Source organism: Phoca vitulina, unplaced genomic scaffold, assembly GCF_004348235.1.
Source record: "Phoca vitulina isolate PV1807 unplaced genomic scaffold, GSC_HSeal_1.0 scaffold25, whole genome shotgun sequence".
NCBI lineage: Eukaryota > Metazoa > Chordata > Mammalia > Carnivora > Phocidae > Phoca > Phoca vitulina.
This window is the reverse complement of record NW_022589728.1, coordinates 33,463,081-33,484,134: the sequence shown is the minus strand read 5'-3', so window position 1 is coordinate 33,484,134 and position 21,054 is coordinate 33,463,081.

The following is a 21,054-nucleotide window of genomic DNA, read 5'->3' as shown; positions in this document are numbered from 1 at the left end:
CCCTTTCTTGTCTATTATGTACTTTTTTTAAAAAAATATTAAATCGTTTCTGGCCCATGTACATTCAAAAATCTTAAGTGCCTTATTTGCAATATTATTTTGCCTCAAATGTAATAACCTAAGAGCAGCTTGAGATGAGATATTGAGAAATTCATTTTCTTACTCTTGAAGGCAAATATACAGCTAAGATGACAATTGTATTTAATATTATTATCCTGGCCCAACATTGCTCTCATTTGTGTTCTCTGTGATAAAAATGGTATCTTTTATATGGGAAGATGTTGCTTCTGGTTATTGCTTCCACTTTTCCTCCTCCCATTAGCAAAGCCAATGGTTCCGCCCCTTGTTATAACTAGATAGCTTGAATAGAGACTCTGTAATTCAAAATTTTTGAAGAAAATTCACCCATGAATGGTTTATAAAAACGATGGAGTCATTTGGACTTAGAATCATATAAAAAATCATGTAATCTTTTAGTCAAACGTGCCCTTAACTTGAAGTCAGTTCTTTCTGAAGCCATATCTACATCCAGAATTTAAATCTTGTGTCTAGTATGTAGTCTTGTGATTTACTTTAGTTTCCTTCTCCATGACTAAATGTAAGAAATCATATTAGAGCCCAAAGTCTGTACCCATTCCAATGTCTTAATGTTGTCTAACGTTACAGAATCAGTCAAAACTTCTAAATAAACATAAACATAGTTTAAAAAGACAGATCAAGCAGATTTTTCATTGCTCTTGAAGGAGCCTTTGTATAAAGGTTGTGTTAAAACCATACTAAAAGACTTCGTTTGAATTTTTGATCTGGAGCCCAGAATTTAAAGAATCCTATTTGTTAAAATGTAATAGATCCAAATAATACTTTCGCTCTGCTCCCATAAGCATTGTATAAATAGAAAATACTTTCTTTGCAAAAGTCATCTGTGTATATTACTATATATTTGCCAGATATTGAGAAAGCCTGAAACAGTTACACCTGCCCTATGATCCTCTCATTTCACATGAGTCACATTGAAAGGATTTTAATTCTAAAGTTATCAAAAGTCATCATGAGAGCCAAAAAAAGAGGGATATGAGTTTAATTTGAAACATATATCTGCTTAAGGTATAAAAGGTATAAAAAATTTTTTGCAGAAAGATATCTACAAAATATATCTGCTCAGGGCACACAGTTTTTGAAAATATTTTCTGGAAAAAAATTGAGCAATTTAAAAAAACAAATTTCACAATAGAGCCCTGAAAAATACTTAACTTAATGACCCATGTATTTTTTAGGTTAAAATGGATTCTTGAACTTAAGAACTTAAATATAAATCTCTAAGTCTTGCTATGGAGAAGGCAAAGAAGTGACAGAAGATATATGATGATCATCAAACTTTATCCCTAAGCTGAATGCCAACTGGGGAGCATGTTTCCCCTACTGCTTCTGCCAGAATTTCATTTATTTGGCAGAACTCACGAGGTGCATTATGGGGGCTTTCCACATTTCTCTGAAGTAGCCGATAAAAGCAGCTGCTGAGAGAAGATATGTGGACAAGGCATTGGATCATCTGAGAAAGCAACTCATATGTTTCTTTGACTCACCCTCCTGCTGTGTGCCCTATTCCCTTGCCAACTTAGGTAAATGATTTGAACATCCTGCAAGGATTTTGTGATTTTTCCATGATGTTTGGCCGCTGACCTTCTTCCAATCATCCAGAATGACAATGGCAGCTGAAAGGCCCAGCAACAGGCTCAAAGGTAGAAAGGTGCTTCTACTCCCTACCATTTTCTGTCTTATGCAGCCCCATCACTCCTACCCTTGCTTTCAGAAATACCGTGCTGAACATTTATGGCATTCTTTTGCTGATTTGTGAGTCCAAGGTATTTTCTAAATCGTTCACTTCTGTATGTTTTAGAAAATAACTCTAAGAACATTAAATTCATCAAAGGCAGAATTAGGGAAAACGAAAGGAAAGAAAATAAACATCTTCTTTAAATTTAATTTTTTTACATGACTCAGAAGAGGAAATTTCTATTTCTTATAACTCTGGTTACTCTATATGCAGTGGTCCTTCACCATTTTGTGGTCACAGATTCCTATGAATATGTAAGTAAAGCAATGAAGCTTCTTTCTACCTCCCCTGAAAATGTAAATAATTAGATATAATCAAAATTTAGCATGGAGTTTTAAAGTACTTAGAAACTCAACCCTTTGCTCCTTTCCCCATCACAAAGTCAATCTTAGACCACAGATAGGATTCTGGCTCCAAACAACAACAAAAAAGTTGAACTACAGTGGGACTCCAGGTCTCTCGAACTTGCTTCCTAATTTAACAATTATTTTTGCTTTTCTATGTCATTCTTTATATCAGGTTTTTATGGAATGATGTATATATCTAGTGTAGCTCATGAATTATCTTTTTGTTGTTTTTCTCTTTTATAAATATTGAGTTGGTAGAGGTCCCATTGCAGAAGAGATATAAAACAATAAAAAAGAAAGAGAATTCAAACTTTAGTGAATTGTTTCATTTATTAGTGAGTAAACTAACAAAAGCTTACAAATGAGAGTAAAAACAGCATAGAAAAAAATTCAATTGAAGACTATCTCATCAGATTAATAATGACCCAAAATCACTCTGAAAGTCATCAACATTCTTTGCATCTAAGACAATGAACACATACGGAAATACTTATTTTGTGAGCATAATCTTGATGATTATCCATAAATAACAAATGCTTAATTACACACTGTTCTCTGTGAGACACTGTACTAGGATTTCCTTATTACTCTTACTAGATTTGGCTGTTTTCAATCTCAGTATGTAGACAGAGGCAGACAGACAGACACACATAGATATATATGAATAAATGCATTTATTGCAGGACTGGTCTACTATGACAAAATAGAAACACAGAGACGGATATTTAACCTACTACAAGAATACAGTTCATTATATGTTCCTAGAATTATATGGACACATTTATAAAGCTAAGAAGAAAATGCATAAAATAAAAAAGATTTTAATAGATATATATATGCCATTCTTAAAACAAGTTAGGAGAAATGACCTTAAGCATTCTTGCTTACAAATCTTGATTTCAATAAGGAAGTTACTCATGGAGTAACTTAGGTCTTAAAGATATGTGTATACTCTCACACAGATCAGACTGGTGGTTGCCAGCTGAGAGAGGGGCAAGGGGATGGGTAAAATGGGTGAAGGGGCTTAAGAGGTACAAATTTCCAGTTATAAAATAAATAAGTCATGAGGATGTAATACACAGCGTAGAGACTCCAGTCAATAATATTGTAATAGCTTTATCCATGACAGATAGTAACTAGACCTATCAAGGTGATCATTTTGTAATGTACAAAAATATCAGATCACTGTGTTGTACACCTGAAACTAATATAACATTGTATGTCAATTATAATTCAATTAAAAAGGAAAGCACAAAAAAGAATAAAGCCCTAAACTAGGGAGAAAATATAGGTGCATACTCTCATCTTGTATCTTTACAAGTATCTTGAGTATCTTTATACTAAGAGTGAACTGATGGACAAAGAGGTCATGTTTGAAGGTGTTAGAATGCTCACAACACAAGTGCACTTGCTAGAGGTTTCTCACAATGGCATCTGGGATGCTAATCCCTTTGCTATGAGAAGTAGAAATAGCAATTATGTCAGAGAGGAATAGTATTTAAGTGGCCTTATTTTTTTGCCCCTCAAAGACTAGAGAATATACTTTCTTCAAATCATTAATAAGTATTTTAATATCCTTTAGAGGCAGACACATGTAAAGCTGTTTGGATGTGTTATTTTCCATCATGTTAACAAATGACCTAAATTGTCAGCAAAATCAAACATGCATAACAGAATCACACCATGCAGAAATAATATTTAGCTACTTCGGGGAAAAAAAAGACCCTTATCTCATCCATATACCACAATAAATCCAAGGTGGTTAAATTTTTCAATGAAATCAACATACTAGAAAAATAGGTAAATATTTAAGTATCTGATTGAAGAACCTTCAAAACACCAAAGCTACAAACCAAGAAATAATAGAATAATTGATTGAACTATGAAAAACCTAAATATCTAGGTCAACCAACAATAGTAAAAAAAATTAATGAAAATAAAAATGACAATGGGGGAGCGCCTGGGTGGTTCAGTTGGTTAAGCATCTGCCTTGGGCTCAGGTTATGATCTCAGGATCCTGGGATCGAGTCCCACATCGGGCTCCCTGCTCAGCGGGAAGCTTGCTTCTTCCTCTCCCTCTGCTCCTCCCTGCCACTTGTGCTCTGTCTCTGTCTCTGTCTCTGTCTCTCTCTCTCTCTCATAAAGAAAGAAAGAAAGAAAGAAAGAAAGAAAGAAAGAAGAAAGAAAGAAAAAGAAAGAAAGAAATACAATCTTTTTAAAAAATGACAAGTGGGGAAATTTTTTCAGTGTAAATGACATCCACAGGAACAATGGCCTTGCTGTAGAAAAAGCTTTCACACGTTATTAACATAAAAATTGAATTCCCAGGAGAAAATAGAAGATATGAACAAGCAATCAGTAAAGAAGAAAGACAAATGATGAATAAATATATGAAAACTGCTCAATCTTAGTAATGAAAGAACTACAGAACAAAACAATACTCTCTGATTCTTTTTTTTTAAGATTTTATTTATTTATTTGATAGAGAGAGAGCACAAGCAGGTAGAGTGGCAGGCAGAGGGAGAGGGAGAAGCAGGTTCCCCGATGAGCAGGGAGCCCGACTCGGGGTTCGATTCCAGGACCCTGGGATCATCACCTGAGCCTAAGGCAGATGCTTAACCATCTGAGCCACCCAGGTGCCCAATACTCTCTGATTCTTTGCATATAAAATTAGTAAATATTTTTTAAAATAACACATAGTGTTATCAATGATGCAAGGAAATTAAAACTGGCAGACATTGCTGGGAAGAGCATGAAGTAGTGCAGTCTGTTCATGAGTGATGCTAAAGTTGTGTTCCAGAATAAATCTTATTATCAAAAATCGCGTGGGGTGTCTGGGTGCCTCAGTCTGTTAAGCATTCAACTCTTGATCTCAGCTCAGTTTTCGATCTCAGGGTCATGAGCTCAAGCCCCACACTGTCTCCACGCTAGGTATGGAGACGACTAAAAAATAATTTTTTTTTAAATCATGTAATGAAACATGAGGTTCAATGTAGGGAAGGAGAGTTCAGTGGTAGAATTCCTGCAGCTGATGACAAGCCTTCCCTAGCATGGAGTTGCCCACGGAGCATTAGGAGAGCATATCCCCCACACTCTGCTTTTTTGTCTTGTTTCATAATTCTTGAATACCTCATTGATCTCTTCCTTTAGACTATCAACACTGCAGAAAGAACGAGTGAAAGAAAAAAAGCAGGAAGGCAGTGATTCGTCTTATCTCTCATCTTTGTATCTCTTTGAAGAACTCAAAAAGTTAGAGCATATAATGAGTGCTTAGTGTATTTGACTTGAACACAGATGTAGTTATTCTGGCTATAAAAAGTCATAATACATTGTCTATGAAAATTAAGCACAAACAATCAGTCTAACAGCAGTTTCTGATTTCTATGCAGGAAAAAAAATCACAAACAATAAATTATTAACGCAGACATTTGAAAAATGATACTGTAATTCTATTCTTATTTATTATTTCATATGTATACTAAGTACTTTACCATGTGGATAGCATTACACTAATGGTGTAACAAAGGTAAAGAAAATAAGATACTTGATCCTATTAATAAGCATCTTATGAACTCTGGTTTTAAATTTCTTTATTTCTTCAATAATTTACTATGTGTTTACCACTTGGAGAGCACTTTGCTAATGTTACTGGGAATGCAGAAATAGATAAAAAGAGACCCAATCACAGAGGAGCTTATAATCTATTGGTGGAGACATCCATGTTAATAACTGTAAACCAAAGTAGAATTAAATATATACGATATACATGCAATTAATTGCTATAGGAAGGCAGAGGAAAAAAATGATTTAATCTTAACTTCCTCTTACTATTTATCCAGCAAGGGTTTACTACCAGTATAGGGGCTACAGATTTGCCTATCTTTCAGGACACAACCGACCTACTTCAACAAGTTGGAACCCAATAGAAGGGTTTGAAATCTATTGTCAGCCTTGTCTCCTGGTATGAAGAATATGCTGGGAGAATAGACCTAATTCAGGGAAAAGCCATCTTGGCTTTCAAAGTAGAAAATGTAAGAGGTAAGGCAGCAGACAAAAAGTAGTAGACCTACACTAAGCACAAGATAATGGCATGTCCTAAAGAAATCCAGAACCAGCTGGAAAATCCAGAACAGGGTCGCAAAATCAAAGCTTAGGTTGAGGAGCCAGGCTTCAATTCCTGGGTAAAATAATGCAACTTGCTGTCTGTCCATACCTTAGGAAAATTGGGCTATGGATGCCTAGACTCAGACACAGAGCCTAGGCAGAACCAGCAGTTGCTAGAACTGAAGCCCATAGCAGCCGACAGCACCGGCTAGGTGTGGAGGCCCAGGTTAAGGCCAGACTTCTCCCTCGATTTAAAGTCAGGATCAGTTTTAGAGACGAGTGGGATTGAATTTGCATCAGGTGGGCCAGTCGACCCAGCTCTGATGAAAAGGCAGATATAAGAAGCATGAATAAAAAGGGACCTTTAAAGAGAGAGATAAAAACAGCACAATCCCCATTGTCAGCGACTGTCCAATTTCCAAATTTTCAAGCTACATTCGTTATAAATCTGTCCCCAATCAGTTTGGAAAGGTTACCCGAAGTCAAATAAAGCACAACTAAACAACAAGTCATTTTAGGTTAAACTTGATTTAGAAATAAATGAGTCAGCACTTTAAAGAACAAAGGGAACATTCTGTAAAGTTACAGTCTACTCAGAAAACTCAAGCATTCCAAATGTTTCCCACTGGGCAAAGTAAACACAGAATCTCACCAACGTTAACTGAAGGGCAGTGTGGTATATACAGAAAACTTGTTTATGAGCGATATACATTATAACCCAACCGTTTATGACCTGATGCACCTGTGAGGTGAACTTCTTTGATTCAAGGAGATGGAAGCCAAGAAACTGCTCCTATTGGAAATGAACAGAGTTGTGTAACAGTATCAGACCAGTTTCACTGAGAACTTCTTGGTATGTCTATCTTTGGTATCAATCTTTCTTTGGTAAGAATGTACCCACTTTGTAATTCAAAGTATTAAAACAATATATTCAAATTAATTCACAGGTAAACAAAGGCATGTGATAGTGTAGTTAAAATGCTGGAGGCCCTGGAAACAGGAACACAATTCACTTCAGCAAACATTTATTAAACAACTACAATGTTCTAGGTCCTCCTGTCCATCCAGCTTCTCGCCACATTCCCAATCCCTCTTAACGTCTCTCATTTCCATTTCCACTACCCCAACTTTGTTAAGGTCAGCATTGTTTCTCCCTGGGATAATTGCTACCGCAATTGCTGAGTTCTTGCCCTTCTCCAAGTATGTTCCACATCAGGACTCAATCTAAACCAATTCCTTCCCTGTAAAAAACCCTTTAATGTTTTTCCTTGTTTCAGGATAAACACCAAATGGCTCTTAAGACCTGTGTGATGTGTCCCCACTTATCTCTCCTGCTTCACCCTCCACCTCTCCCCTCAAGCCTCCTGTGCTCTAGCCATGCAGATATATCTGCAGTTCACTGAGCAGGCTACACTACTAAGTGCCTCAGTGCCTTTGCATATGCTCTCAGCAACATGTCTGTCTCCTTCAAGACTCAACCAGGTATCTGCCTCATATAAAAATTCCTTGGTCCTATAGCTAGTAGTTACACAGTATCACCCTAAGACCAAAGCAAGAAGGACCCTGCGCTTTGGAGGGCCTCATACGTCAGAAACACAAAAATAAATTTATAAAAGAATATAAGGACACCTCCTTCTCTCAGGATCTGGTGTTCAGCACTGGCAGAGCAAGACTGTCATAACCCTAAACATTTATTCCATCACTAACATGATTTAGGCTCCAAAGAAATGCATCTCCATATCTCTAGCCGTATGTCCTTGAAACAAAAGGCAACTGCAGCTGGACCACATAAAGATTTGTGGGTCATGCCACTGCCAATTTTGGAGACAGACCCTGCTGCAGAGTGTGGGGAGAATTTGAGCACTGATAGTGTTTAGGCAAGAGAAGGCCAACAATAATCATGCTTTTCAAATAGCATATGTGCAATAGATTCTTGCGAAACAACTGCTATTCCCAGTAGAGCCAAATACCCATTTTCTTGTTTGTCTTTGTGATCAAATTTATGGTTCCAGAGCTACTCACAAATTAGCAAGGATTCACAACAGCTACACATGGCCGCTGAGGAACATTCTGCAACCTTTAACAATTCACATTACTCTTACATTTGTATATAAATAGATGTAACATGTGTGACTCACCAATCCAATTAGCAACCACATGGACATTGGTTACTAGAATTGGAATCATTTTATTTGTATAAGAACATTTAGCACACTTTAGGATGGACCTAAAGGGTATTTTGCTAAGTGAAATAAGTCAGACAGAGAAAGACATATACCATATGATTTCACTTTAAGTGGAATCTAAAAAACAAAACAAATGAATAAACAAACAAAAAGTAGAATCAGGGGCATCTGGGTGGCTCAGTCGTTGGGCATCTGCCTTCGGCTCAGGTCATGATCCGGGGGTCCTGGGATCGAGCCCCGCATCGGGCTCCCCGCTCCGCAGGAGGCCTACTTCTCCCTCTCCCACTCCCCCTGCTTGTGTTCCCTCTCGCGCTATATCTCGCTGTCAAATAAATAAAATCTTAAAAAAAAAAAAAAGTAGAATCAGACCTGTAAGTACAGAGGACAAACTGATGGTTGCTAGAGGGGAGGGAGTTGGGGGGATGGGCAAAATGGGTGAAGGGGAGTGGGAGATTCAGGCTTCTAGTTTTGGAATAAGTAAGTCATGGAAATAAAAAGTACAGCACAGGGAATATGGTAATGGCATTATAATAGGGTTGCATGGTGACAGATGGTAGCTACGCTTCTGGTGAGCATAGCGTAACATGTAAAGTTGTTGAATCACTATGTTGTATACCTGAAACTAATGTAACATTGTGTGTCAAATATATTCAAATAAAAAATATACATTTAACACAGTTTAATTAAATATTCAAAAAATGAATTATAAATTTCAGCTTTAGTTCATTTTTAAATTTTTTTAATGTTTTATTTTATATTTTATTTTAATAGATAACTGAATATTTTATATAAAGGGAAATTTCTGAAAAAATATAAAAATGATTTAACTTTGGTACATTTGTTTTCATTTACAATTTGATGAAAATATGTTCAAATTTTATACACTTTGAACAGGTATATATTTAGACACTTAGGTTACTACTATTAATAGTATACAAGTTAGATGAAAATCTTGATTATAAAGTCACAATTAGTTATTTTGATAAAACTAAGGTCAGAAAAATGTATTTGTAGGTAAATCAATTTTATTTATGAATTATGCTTATTGTTATTTTATTACTCACCCAAACATTGCCAGCCCTTCAACAGAATACACAGACATGCCCACTAATATTTAAATTCAGTTGTCGTTGATATCGTGCCAGCTTTTAGTAATAAAAAATTCACATACTTTCAATTTTGTCATTATAAAAACAGCTTTATGAAACTTGATTTATAATGTTTAAATATTTGAACATATGGGATGTGGATCTTCATTTGTACCTCTTCCCAAGTCCTTCAAATGTTAATAATGGGCCAGTGGCTCCCACAGCCACTGAACCTATGTCTTCTCTGGAGGTACAACATTGTATTGTAATTATCTGTTCACAATTTTTTTTTTTTTAACCACTAAACGATCTTCTCAAGGGCAGAGATTTCATCTTTGTAACCCATGTGCCTAGGACAATTCCTAACACACACTAGGAGTTAAGTAAATTGGTTGAATTAATACATACATAAAATAGAACGACGTTGTTTAAGAGCATAAATTTTTTTTAGCTTAATTGCCCAGATTGCAATCCTGGCTCTCATATTGACTTTTAACCCGGAATAGTTACCTTAACCTCTCAGCCCTTGGTTTCCTCATCTATAAAATAGAAATAATAAGAGTGCCCACCTCATACAGTTGCTATTAGGACTGAAGGATTAAATGAAGTAATGAATGAGGTCATATTTGCAAAGACTTAGAACTGTGGCTGCACATTAAGAAATATTTACTAAATAAAGCTCCAAATGAAATTAGAGAACACTTCTTAGGTTTCACTAAACACCATCTCATTCATCACAACAGCCCTTTGAATTACATATAGTTATTAGCCTCATTTTACATATGAGAAAGTTGAAGCTTCAAGGACTTTAGGGGAAAAAGTGCATGTGGGTGAGAGCCTGGCTTGATAAGTGTGTCAGTGACGTGAGTAAGAAAATTTTTAAAAGTGCATGTGGGTAAATACAGGATTCTTTCTTTTTTTTTTAAGATTTTATTTATTTATTTGAGAGAGCGAGCTAGAGAGAGCATGAGTGGGAGAAGGGACCCTGGGATCATGACCTGAGCTTGAAGGCAGACACTTAACTGACTGAGCTACCCACACGTCCCTACAGTACTCTTTCTTAATGCTAAATTTTATTTACTTTTTCTGAAACTGTCATAATGCTCTAAAAAGATTTCAAGGGAAAAAGTATTATAAATCTAAACAAAAAAAACAATAGATGTTTGGCAGGCAATAAATCAAAAAAAGTAAAATATTTTATAGCTAAATATGAATAAAAGCAATGAGCTCAAATAGAAGTCACTAGCCCTTAAAAATACAACATGCCCCAATGACCTCAGATATTGAAGTATTTTATGAGCACTATGGTATTTATTCTATGGTATTCTATGGTACAGGAAGTACATGAGAGTTATTCCTGGTGAAAAAAGAAATAAAATTATTTCTGTCAGACTGTTTTTGGAGCTGAGACAATGGCTTTAATGCTCCTTCCAAGAACAAAATTGGAATTATCCTAGCACCATAAACATGTATTACTAAGTGACTTCATAGCATTTGAGGGGGTTACCACTGTGTTTTATACTATTGAGTTTATAAACTTTTCTTGTGACATCCTCTCCCCCCAAGGATTATATAATCTCATAGGAAAACAAAACAGACAGGCACAGGTTTTATAAAATGTACCTGTTAACATGGCCAGAAATGGGAGGGAATTAAGTTGATTAACCTGGGGATTTTGCACAAGGCTCGTTTTCACCCTCACAGGTTGAACTAGACAGTATGGTCAGAAAAATGTACTAAGAAATACAGCAAATGGCTGTGGAGGAATCGTACATGGAGGAAGATGATAAGCCACTTGCCCTATTGAAGCAAGAACAGTACACAGAAGTCAATCTGATTGAGATGGTGATGTCATTCTAGAAATGCCATTGATTTATACTAAGATAGAGTGATAATTTACCAACAGAAAAGTTGAGGAGGTATGCTAGAATTAAAAGACACGTAGATAAAAGGGTCAGAGAGCCCCTCCGCCCCCCAAGATCACAGTGCCTGAAACGGAATGTATTCCTCCTGCCTCAGGCCATTGCTTTTATATTCTCTGAGCACACTTCATACTGTTTATATATTCACTGTTATACTCTTCAAGAATGCGTTTGCTGCATATATTCAGGGTAGGTCCTAGATCACAGAGGCATAAGTGACAACATTAATTTTTTAAGGGAAGTTATTAAAAGAACAGAGAGAATGCAATAGAGCTCCCATATTGCCCTTCTTCCTAGTGCACATCACACTTATAATTACTGATTAATGTCGGAGATTCCCATGAGGTCAGGGTCTTTGTTTATCATTTCACTGCCATATTCCAACTGCTTGACATGTAGTAGGTACTTGATGAATATTTGTTTATTGATAACAGACAATTCATTTGTCAATAAGGCAAGTGTGTTTTGTTTCTATTCTGAGTGAGATTTTGTTGTTCTTGAGGGAAGAAGAAAAGCAGATTTATGGAAACATACAGAAAACGTCTGCCAGAATTCTAATATCACAGTAGCAAGACTTGCATAGACAATACACTGCTTTTCTTTTTTAATTTCCAAAATTTTCAAATTCCCAAATTTTTATATGGAACAAGTCCACTTGAGTAACATGACCAGCAAGAAAAGGATTGGATTGTTGTTAGACAAGACGGGAAGAGGAAAACCCAACTGGCTGGCTGGCTAAAGCAGCCCTCTGGACCTTTTTCTTTCTTTCTTTCTCCCTTCCTCCCTTCCTTCCTTCCTTCCTTCCTTCCTTTCTTCCTTTCTTTCTTTCTTTCTTTCTTTCTCTCTTGAGATTTTATTTATTTGAGAGAGAGAGTGTGGGGGAGGAGCAGAGGGAGAGGGAGAAGCAGGCTCCCCACTGAGCAGGGAGCCCATTGTGGGGCCTGATCCCAGGACCCCAGGATCATGACCTGAACTGAAGGCAGATGTTTAATTGACTGAGCCACGCAGGCACCCTGGACCTTTTCCTTATGTGCAAATTGGTGATTATTTTTTGAGATTCTTCTGAGACAACAATGATTTAAAAGAGTATCCTGAGGTACCCAATATTAAAGAACCATATGCGGAGTCCATATTCAATAACAAGACTGAACAATTCTTTTCAAAAAGGGGGATGATTCTTCTGCACATCCACAGCATCATATCTCCCTGTCTCCACATATTCAGAAGAATAGCATGGCATTCTGGGCCTTCTTAATAAAAAAGAATTCTCAATTTTTCTTAGAGAAGACCAGCAAGATACAATTCTACAAGGCAGCAAATGCTGGTGGGGGGGAGTAGAAGTAGAGAAAGGTTCAGCAGCAATGATGAATCTTGTCTTTTAGAAGTGAGATTTCTAGGAGAAAAAAAAAAAGAAAGTTGTCTCAAGTTTAAATAATTAACCAGGGTATAAAAAACTTTAAAAGATCTTGTTAATGAATTCCCCAAATCACTCTACCTGAGAAAAAGCTCTTCAATCATTTTTCCAGTTTACTAGGATGAAGATATTATTCTTTTCTTGCACACTTTTAACTTGAATGAGTAAAGAACCTAACTCTTGTCTGTGTATAGTTTCAATTTTTAAACAGCTTTCTCAATCTGATGTTTTTAGATCTGTTATAATTCCCTTCAGGACCTTGTTCGTGGAAGCCTCCGGAAAAAAACAGACTTAGAGACAAAATGCCTGCTCAACCCAATATTTTTCAAGGGACTTTTCAGAAGTAACTTCAAAAATTAATTTTAAAAACTTACACATTTCACTCTATGTTGTAACATTTTGAAAACTCAGTTTTAATATTTTATTTAGACCTTAAAAATGAACAGATAGATGAACTAAGACATATTGAGCTCAGACCTTAGGACTCTTCATTATTGACAGCATACATGGTAATTAGATCATCTGGTCCTGTCAGTCTCCATGACGCCTATAGACTGTGCAAGCCAAGTATGTAAAGTGCCAATGTGGAAAAAGACGATTTGGACATTTTATTAACAAAGCAACTGAAAGCTGATCCTCTGCTGAAATTAACTCAGGGTGGATGCCTTTGTAGTGCATTAATGCCACCATGGCATTGTCTGCTTGCTTCCTGAACAAATAAGTCATCCATATGAAAATATTTTGTTGGCAGGAGCTAAATTCGTATCTAGCAAAGTTTTTAAAAGCTGGTAGTTAGCACACTGAGCTCTGAATTTGGGTGGGCAAGCCGTCTTGAATGCTCTGGCATGGAAACCCTGCCCTGATAATCCCTGAGCTAAAAAAAAGATGCAGAACACAAAAGGCATCCTGACAGCGGGAACTGGCAACACTTTCCTTTTCTGTGACCAAACCAGGAAGATGCGTCATTGCTGAACCATCTCCACTTCTCCTCTCCCATCAGCCTTTGCTGCCTTGTAGAATTGTATCTCGCTGGTCTTCTCCAAGAAGAATTTAGAACTCTTTTTTTTTTTTTGAGAAGACCCAGAATGCCATGCTACTCTTCTGAATATGTGGAGATGGGGAGGTATGATGCTGCTTATGTGCAGGAGAAGCAACCCCCCTCATGAACAGAATTGTGAAGTTGCCACCCTCTGGCATTTTCCAGGATGTGTGGGTAGAGGATGTGAGGTTGTAATGCAGGTTTGTTGTATAAAATCTATAAAATACAAACGATCCTATTGAATGAATAAAACTTATCCATAATCTTACTACCCAAAGACCACTATTGTGGCATGTAATCTTCCAGATATATAACCCTGGAGGGGGAGGATAGATAGATGATACTACAAACCAAGACTTTATTCTTTTGTGATTTGCTTGTTTTGACTGTCAATCATTTATTAATACTCTCCCATGTCAATTAATACATTGCTACAAAATAATATTTAATAGAAAAATAGTATTTTAGTAGGAGGGTGAGCCAAATTTATTTAATAAAGCCCTTACAGTTACACATTTGATTGTTGTCAATAGATTTTTGACAGGCAAATTTGTGCTGATCATCTTGCACAACATGTACATAAATATTTGTACACTGCTTTGATTTTTTTCTTGGTATGAATTTACAAAATACGGAAGAGTATGCATATCTTCAAGCTCCTGGTATGTGATTTCCTCTGAAAGACAGATGTGGTATCATAGGGACAGTGAGGAGTGCTCTTCCATATGGGATCACATTTACCATTGCTCAGGGACAATCAACCAAATACGGGGTTTAATGTTTTGATAAATAAATACCTAATAGTTTAATAAAGAGAATCTGCTTAGGAAAAAATAACACAAGTCTTTTGCTTTCTTTTGAGGGCAACTTCAGCTTTCCTAAACCTCACAGACTAACCTTAGCAAACACAGCCAATCCATTGGGCCAATGTACTGTGTACTTGGGTCTGATCATCTGTGACAGTTGAAGGTGGCTTGGGGAAATGGGTTCCCCATCTTTAACAGGTTTCAAAAGCTACCTCCCTGTCCTAGGGGGAAAAGGGGGAGCATGATTATCCTTCCTCAAATGGAATGTAAGGAATCCAGATCCATGCTCTCTCTTTCTACACTGAAGCCTCATCATAGACATGACAACTTTGAACCATGGACCTTCCAGTTATGACTTCTATTCACAGAGTACAACTGCTTTGCTCTTCAGCACTTTTCCATGAATACACCCATGTTATCTCTCTCCTATATCATTTTTATAATCCTATATAAACTATATACCTCCTACATATATTCCTTCCTTGCCCTCTTTTACATTCCACACACATTTCCTTATTACACAAAATTCCTCCATCTGTAGTTTATTCTCTGTCTGAGTCCCCTCCTAGATGACCTGGCTCTAAGAAAGGGCAAGAGCTAGAACACTCATGTTCTGGGAGTAACTTTGAGGATGGTAGGAAACACCTAAAAATGATTTAATATGCACAACACTGAGGGAAATTAAAGGATAGAAAGGATTCGACTTTTAATCCTTTTAAGTTTATTTTTTTAAGGTTATTTATTTATTTGAGAGAGAGAGAAAGAGCATGAGATGGGGAGGGACAGAGGGAGAGGGAGAAGCAGGCTCCCCGATGAGCAGGGAGCCTGATGCGGGGCTCGATCCCAGGACCCCAGGATCATGACTTGAGCCAAAGGCAGATGCTTAACTGACTGAGCCACCCAGGCACCCCTAATCCTTTTAAATTTAAAAGTTTATTTACATGAAACCATAATGATATATCACAGTACACCTACCAGGGTGGTACTGGTGAGGATGTAGAGAAATTGGGACCCACTGAACATTGCTGGTGGGAATGTAAAATGCTACAGCCACTATGGAAAATGGTTTGGCATCCCTCAGAAAGTTGAACATAAAACTACCATACGATCTGACAATTCCACAACTATGTATATACCCAAAGAATTGAAAGCAGGGACTCAACAGATACCTGTATGCCAATGTTTATTGCAACATTAGTCACAATAACCAAAAGGTAGAAATAACCCAAGTATCCATCAACAGATAAGTGAATAAACCAAATGTGGAATATACCTGTAATGAAATATTGTTCAGCCATAAAAGCAAATGAAGTTCTGATATTGCTGCAACATGGATAAACCTTGAAAATGTTATGCTAAGTAAATGTATCAGACACAAAAGTACACATATTGTATAACTTCACTATAGGAAATATCTGAATTATACAAATTCTTAAAAACAGAAAGTAGAATAGAGGTTACCACAGACTGAGAGGAGGGAGGAATGGGGAGTTATTGCTTAATGGTTACAAAGTTTCTATTTGGGGTGATGCAAATGTTTTGGAAATAGATAGTGGTGATGGTTGCATAACATTGTAAATGTAATTAATGCCGCTGAATCGTACACTTAAAAATGGTTTAAAATTTTATCATGATTTATATATACGTGTGTGCCTTATCACAATTTTTGAAAAATCAATAATGTAATGTGCTAAAAACCATTGAGCTGTATACTTTAAATGGGTAAATTGTATGGCATATGAATTATATCTCAATAAACTGTTTTTTTTAACTTCTTTTCTAAAAATGCTCCCTTTCTTCATCTGAATTACTATATTTAAGAGGAAAGCACAAATAAATTTGAAATATATTTTATAGTTTTTGGAATTATGTTTCAGGGGCTTATTTTCCTTTTTCCTAGGTACAGTTCCTGGTAGTATAGAAAAATGCCTTACCTGCACTGTGCTATATGTTGACTATATTTATTTATAAGAGTGTGCATTCCTGTATATAGTTGCTAAACTTACATCATTTGAATGAAACAACAGCTGATACTAATGGTTTCCATCAGAGCTGGGCTTCCTGCCGTGACAAGGTGAAAGCCAATGTCAATGAAGCTAAGCAGAAATCAGCTAACCAGAGGCTGAGATAACAGCAGATCCTTCATTATTAAAATATATTCAGAAACAGTTGGGGGAAAATAATATATAGCCAGTTTTGCTCCATAGCGGAAAACAAGACCCAGCTTTTGGAGGAAATCTTTATTGTGCTTCAATATCAAGGATATGGAATAAGACCAGGAAAAAAGAATGACTCAGCCTTATGGTACAATTCATCTGTTTTGAGGATGAGTGAGAAGCTGCATGACCCTTCTTCCTCCATTTATTGGCTAGATCATTTAACATCTGACCTCTAGTTTCTCTTAACTTCCTACCTGCAGTTTTTCTTAGTTGAAATAAGAATAAAGAAATCAGGGTAATTGTGAAGATCAAATGAAATATTTTGTCAAGAGAGCCATCAATGTTAGTTCTCAGCAATGAACTGGAAACATCAAGTGAGATTCAGCCCATGAGAATTTGTACGATCTTTTCCTGATTCCCTAGGCAGGAGCTAAGATTTTATTTTCTCTTTCTCACAGCAAAGCCTTTAATTCCCTCCAACTGAGCCACGCTACTGAATGGGAGCCGCGTGCCAAAAGATGGCCGCCATAAAGAACAGCTGCTCATTACATCCTTCTTCTGTGAGTCAGACTCAACTCTTCTTGTCAGATAGTCATATTTATTGTCACAATGTATTCCTGTAGTAGTTTTCTATTGCTTCCATAACAAACTACCACAAACTTAGTGGTTTAACATAACACAAATTTATTGCCTTACAGTTCTCTAGGTCAGAAATTCTACATGGTTCTCATTGAGCTAAAATCAAATTATTAGCAGGATAAGTTCCTTTTTTGGTGGCTCCAGGAGTAAATCTGTCTCTTTAACTTTTCTAGTTTCTAGAGGTCACCAGCACTCCTTGGCTCATGGCCCCTTCCCTCCATCTTTACAGCTCACAGACATACAAATGGCCAACAGACATATGAAAAGGTGCTCATCTTCAGGGAAATGCAAGTCAAAACTACAATGAGATATCACATTGCACCTGTTAGGATGACTATTATTGAGAAGACAAGGGTTCACAAGTGTTGCTGAGGGTATGGAGCACTATTAATGGGAATGGGACTGTAAATTATGCACTATTGGTGGGAAGGTAAAGTGGTGCAGCCACTATGGAAAACAGTAAGAACTTTCCCCAAAAATTAAAAATAGAACCACTATTTGATCCAGCAATCCCTCTCCTGGGTATATATATCCAAAGGAAATGAAATTAGTATCTCAAAGAGATAGCTGCACTCCCATGTTCATTGCAGCATTAATCATAATAGTCAGGATAGTGGAAACACCCTAAACATTCATCAGTGGATGAATAGATAAAGAAAATGTGGTCTATAATTTATACAATGGAATATTATTCACCCATAAAAAAGAAGGGAATCCTGTCTTTGTGACAATGTGGATGAACCAGTGTGGGAGATATTATACTAACACAATGGAATATTATTCACCCATAAAAAAGAAGGGAATCCTGTCTTTGTGACAATGTGGATGAACCAATGTGGGAGACATTATACTAAGTGAAAGAGTCCAAACAGAAAGACGATACTGTATGATCTCACTCATAGATGGAATCTAAAAAAGTTGAACTCACGGAAGCAGAGAGTGGAATGGTTCTTTCCAAAGGCCGAGGGATGGAGGGAAATGGAGAAATGTTGGTCAAAGAGTACAAACTTTCAGTTATACGCTGAATAAATGCTGAGGATCTAATGTAAAGCATGCTTAATAATAATTATATGGTTAATATTACTGTATTATATTATTGAAATTTGCTAAAAGAATAAATCCTTAGTGTTCTTACTATAAAAAAAGTGGTAACTGTGAAATGATGGATTTCATGTGTTACCTTCATTGTAGTAATCATTTCACAACACATATATTAAATCATCACATTGTAGATCTTAAAAATTCACATTGTATAACTTAAATATGTATAATTTTTGTCAATCATACTTCAATAAAGCTGGGGGGAAATAGAAAAAAAATTTTTAATTAAAAAAAATCAAGTGCATGATGGTACATCTCTCTGACCTTGCTTCTTCTGTCACATTTCTTTCTCAAACCACAGCCAGAAATGGTTATCTGCTTTTAAGGATTTATGTGGTTAGATTGGGCCCATCTGAATCCTCTGGGATCATTTCCCAGCTCAAAATCTGCTCCTTTATTCACATTTGTAGAGTCCCTGTTGCCATGGGAGGTACCATATTGCCAGCTTCTGAGGATTAGCTGTGGGCGCCTTCCACCTCTTGATGTCCCTTCCAGTCATATGATCCTGTGCATCTGGATTTTCCTCCTTGTATAGCAGAAGAACAATCGTTGTCTCTGCACAAGTCCTTTTATAGTAACCTCTGACCTTTATAAAATGCCAGTTGACTATCTCAGGTTGCCCCCTTTATATGTCATGGTTCATTAATAATGGGGATGCCTTGTCTCACTTGGCCAGACTAGAGGAAATCCACAGCAAATCCTCACTCCAAGCCTGTGAGGCAGGCTTCTACTGAAATTAAAGATGGATGCAAGACTCTCTTCTGGTTATCTTGTTAAACTCTTTATCTTCTCACTTTACAGAAGGCTAAGGACATTTGTGGAGACCCCTTTGCTTTGTTGCTAGTACTATGGATTCCTGGGACAGCAGAGTCTCAGCAGGGTTCTGGCTGTGAAGGATGTAGCCTCTCTCTCTGTATTTCTAGCACCACAGCTCTTCTCCCTGGCAGGATGGTCTACTGTGGGAGTCAAGGAGAGAATCCAAACCCCCAGTACATCCAGCAGAAACACCCAGGATTGTACCTTTGCAGGCGAAGAAAGGAATTGCTCCTAAACATACCTTTTCTGAGTAAGACAGACCGGAAATTAGATATAATTTATATAGTTTTGCTACTTACACTTTTTTTTTTTTTTGCTACTTACACTCTTAAAATGCCATTATCCACTCTAATTTCATGGAGGAAAACACATCCAAATGTAAGAACATTTTTCTATTTTACCAAATAAATAAATGAACATAATTCACACTTATGTGTCTATCTCCCTCACAAGACTGTGGGCCCCTTCGGATCAGGAACAATGTCTTATTCAGTGGGTACTAGTTACCCACCACAATGCCAGGCACATAGTAGGGACCTGGTAAAAGATGGTTGAATAAATAAATAATGTATGTTGGTAAACAACCATCACTTACTTTTTTATTAATTTACCAGTGACTAAACCTATTTATAAATAGATGATTTTGTTCAAAAATATTAAACAAGCACCTATTATGTTTCTGACACTGTGGTAGTTCTGGGGATAGAAACATGAAATAGATACATTAAAAGAAAATAAGTCCTAGAGACCTAATGCACAGTTTAGTGAACACAGCAAACAATATTGTTTCATAATTATACAACTTACAAAGAGGTTAGATCTTAAGTATCCCCACCATAGAAATGATAATTGTGTGAAACGATAGATGTGCAAATTATCACTACATCAGCAATCATATCACAATACTTAAATGTATCAAGCTAACATGTTTTACATCCTAAATTTACAGTGTTATGTGTCAAATACCTTTTAATAAAACTTTAAAATTAAAAATACATGAAACAGAGCTGCAGTCTGCCAGGTGTGAAAGAGGCAAAGACAAAGAACCGTATTATAAGGTGGGCAGTGCTATGAACAAAATACATCACAGCAGAGTTGAAAAGCCCTCAGTCGTGCCCAGCAAAGAGAGAGATGGTCAAAGAAGGATTCAGAGAGGAGGCTACATTTGTGCTGGCTATTAAAGGACAAAGAGATAGAGCAAGGAGTTTAATGAAAATGAAGAGAGTGTGAGCAAGACCAAAGGTAGACAAGAACAGAGCTTGCTTAGAAAATGGCAAAGATGTGTGGAAAGACCAGAATATGGTGGGCCAGCCAGTGAGCAGCAGGAAATGGTGCTGGAAAGGGGGTCAAGGCCAAGAGCACAACGTCTTGAATGCAGGAGCTCTTGAATGCTTGTGCTCTACTCTGGCTGAATAACCCCCTTCAAGGCGTGTGTCCAGAAAAGAACACCACTGTATCTTGGAGAGATGATTAGTACAGTGGTGAGGCAGCTGGACTGAAGGCAAGAAAGGGGGGGATTATGGCCTAAACTAGGACAATGGATACGAGGAAGGGTTCCTGCTTCCAGAGACTCTCAAAGTACACACACCATTTCCAGGG